The following is a 3863-nucleotide window of genomic DNA, read 5'->3' on the forward strand; positions in this document are numbered from 1 at the left end:
CCCTTTATATGTTAATCATTTTATTTTAATGTTTTGTTATTGTTATCGCCACAGGAATCCTAGGGAGGTTGGTTTAGGAGTAAAATTTAAATCAAGAGGACCACTGGTGGACTCCTGGAGCGCTGCGGGAGGGAGGGCCTAGACTTCCATGGGAACAAAGAGGACTGACTATACTGTCTAAAGCTGGGCCAGAACATCCTGAAGTCTCTACATGTATTTATTTTAGGATAACAGAAATAGTCTTCATAACGAACATGGTCCCAGGATTGTGTTTTTTTAAACGGAAGTGAGCTTAGCTAGGTGGAAGGCTGCCTACTAGCCAACCCTTCTCTTTCTACTTTGTTCTTTTTCTAATGTAATAGAAGAGAAGGAAAAGAGGAGAGTAAAATGTTTACCATATACATAAATATACTTTGGAATGTTGGAAAGAGCCAGAGTAAGGGAAGGTAGAGCTAGAGAAGGCTTTGTTCCCCTATCTCACAAAGTGATCATATATTTTGCAAATTTTTGGACACAAAGAAATGAATCCAGCGCCATGGGTGTCGACAGAATGTGAATAAACTAGAAGCTAGTGCTTTAAAATCATAGGGGGCTCTCCTGGTGCAGGCGGCGGCACTGGCCATGGCTGCCTACTCTCTTGTGTCCACACCGGCCTCCCGCCTTTGCCATGACCCCTTCCACCACTCGCTAGTTCCAAACGAAGCTGGTATTATTTCTGGAAAGAAACTTCCCCAGCCGATCAAGCAGGAAGCGCGGCGGGAGGTGGAAGAGCCGGCAGCCTCCGGCAACACGCGGCCGCGCCTGAGCGTGGTTCTGGTTGGCGCGAATGCGGCCAGTCACTCTGACGCCCTCAGCAAAACCAGGGCAGCCGAGGATGTGGGAATCATCAGTGAAAGGATTTTGAAACTAGCTTCACTTTCAGAGGAAGAATTGTTGAATTTGATCAATAAGCTAAATAATGATGACAACATAGACAGCCTCCTTTTGCAGCTGCCTCTTCCAGATGAAAGATGGATGTGCAATGCTATTTCATCAGACAAGGATGTTGACGGCCTTCCTGTAATTAACGTAGGGCCAATGTGTTTGGATCAGTACTCCATGCTCCCCGCTACCCCATGGAGTATGTGGGAAACAATTAAGTGAACTGAAATTCCAGCACTAGGGAAGAATGGGGTTGTGGCTGGAAGGTCAAAGAATGTTGGAATACCCATTGCACTGTTACTACACACAGACCGGGCACATTAATGTCCTGGAGGTGATGCCACTGTTATAATATCTCATCACTACACTCTCAAAGAACAGTTGAAGAAACATAATATTCTTGCAGATACTGTGTTATCCTTTGCAGGCATTCCAAATCTGACCACAGCAGATATGATCAAGGAAGGAGCAGAAATCACTGATGTGGGAATAAACAGAGTTGAAGATCCCATAACTGCTAAGCCCAAGTTGGCTAGAGGTGTGGATTTTGAAGAAGTCAGGAAGAAAGCCAGTTACATCACTCCAGTCCCTGGGGACATTGGTCCCATGACAGTGGTGAAGATAATGAAGAATACCATTATTTTGGGGGAAAAAAAAATTCTGCTGAGGAAGCCAACTTGGCAGGTGGACTTGCTGCCCTCCCCCGTACTTCGGACATGACTCCCAGGGTTGTAAGTCTCCATGACAACATGGGATATGACTCGTGGGGATGAGCCTGAACCCAGTATCATGGGATTGAGAAAGTCTTCTTGACAAAAAGGGGCAAGAGAAATAAGCAAAATAAAGTTTCAGTGGCTGACAGATTTCAAATGGAGTCCAGAGGTCATTCTACAGGTTATTCTTATGCATTTCATATATATTCTTTTTTAGTTTTTAGTGTATTAGAATAGTTAAAAGGAAATACCTGAAACTGCTGAACTGCAACCCAGTGGCCTTGATTCTTGAAGATGAGTGTATAACTATATAGCTTACATGGTGTGACTGTGTGATTGTGACAACCTTGTGGGTCACACTCCCTCTATCCAGTGTATGGACAGATGAGTAGAAAAATGGGACACAAAGTAAATGAATAGTAGGGAGTTTAGGGGGTATGGGATGTTTTGGGTGTTTTTATTTTTTTCTTGGAGTAATGAAAATGTTCAAAAATTGTGGTGATGAATGCACAACTATATGATGGTACTGTGAACAATTGGTTGTACCCTTAGGATGATTGTATGACATGTGAATATATCTCAATAAAATTTCATTAAAAAAAAACTGCTGAGGCTTGAAGAGCAGGAAGTGCTGAAGTCTAAAGAGCTTGGAGTAGCCACCAATTAACTGTTTCATCTTCTTTTTCATGAACAGCCTTCCAAGCCAGTTAAAGAAGCAAAACAGACCAATAGAAATGTAACATATATATATTTTTAATTCTTCTGAAATGGTTTAAAATGGTGCTTTGTATTTATTGAAAGCTTAAATGGATGGGTGTTTGCACACCTAGTTCTCACCCAGGAGCACACCAGTATACTGGGCCATTCTCCTAGTGATCAACATGGGGCACTGTCACAGTGCAAATGCTTACCTTTGTCAGGCCACTACAGTTCTTACATTTTGCCTTTTCTAAGTGGCATTCCCAAGTGCTACTTCATAAGAGTTGGTATCCACATTAGGTTCCAAACCTGTTGAGTTCAATTAGTCAAAGCAAAGGAAAAATGTTGCCAGAGAAAATTAAGGGAATGGTAAGCAGAAACAAATGATAGTAATTGTTTAAAAAAAAAAAAAAAAAAAAAAAAAGATTTATACATGTATTCATTGATAGCCAGATTTATCTAAATAAAACAATTGAGTAGGAAAGAAGAAAAACTACATACTAATAGTATTCCTAAGCAGCTATTTTGTGGCTTAGTCTCTGGGAAAATGTTTAGGATTCTATTTGTTATTAGCTCTCATTTTATCTATGTTACTATTCAGTGAGATCTCCCCATGTTAGTCTTCTGGGATTGAAAAAGCTTAGGTTATAAATTATTCATGTTTGTTGTCATATTTGGCCTTTGCTGTATCTTTAAACTTGATTGCTTAATTTTTTACTACTAAAAAGTATCTATATGGTTTCTTTGGTGTATCCTGAAACCTATTTTTGAAAATCAAAACTGATAAAGAATTGGCTTTGAAATTCTCTAATATGATGCCTTCCCAGGGAAGTTAAATAAAACCCTTATTTCAACAACCATATCTGTCTGTGTAGCATTTGTTAAATTGATTCTGACCTTATCAGCCTCAACCAGCTTCCTCAGATTTGTATCAATCAATTCAATTTTCAATGCTGCTTAAGGAGTTTAAACTGTACTTTCATAAATCCCACTATTTGTTTGCCATTGTTTTTATAACTAAGATAATACGCACACATATAAAATGATGTTACTATACTAGCAGGCTGTTATATGTGATTTTGTATATAATGTTTCCTATGACCTCACCTTATTAATCTACTCCTATTTTCTCTTTTAATAGCATTTTATTTTGTGTTATATTTGTATTTTTGTAAATAACTTCCAATCTTGTTTGGGAGGAAAGTGAACTCTAAACAAATAAGTAACAAGGGTTATTTAAAAAAAATTAAATATCTTGTTGCTAAAATACACAAAAATAAGCATATACACACTTAGATACACACACATATCCTTGATACACATATCCTTGATGCTTAGTGAAGTCAATAACTGCTTGCTTTTACTTTTAGTTTGAAAATGTATATAGTTTATAATGAAATAGACATGCCATAATTTTCAAAAGAGTTTACAAGTGAAAATTTACCATATGTATGCAATGTTCATGTAACTTTTTTGTCTGTTTACATCATGCCATGCTCCAAAACAGAATAAGACTCTAATAAGTACTAA

At 38.3% G+C, this 3863-nt stretch overlaps 1 pseudogene; it reads left to right on the forward strand.

The window, feature by feature from the left end:
- The first annotated feature begins 621 nt into the window (after positions 1-621).
- Positions 622-2301, forward strand: LOC119506852 (annotated as a pseudogene).
- The last annotated feature ends 1562 nt before the right edge of the window (positions 2302-3863 follow it).

Source organism: Choloepus didactylus, chromosome 12 (genome assembly GCF_015220235.1).
Source record: "Choloepus didactylus isolate mChoDid1 chromosome 12, mChoDid1.pri, whole genome shotgun sequence".
Taxonomy (NCBI): domain Eukaryota; kingdom Metazoa; phylum Chordata; class Mammalia; order Pilosa; family Megalonychidae; genus Choloepus; species Choloepus didactylus.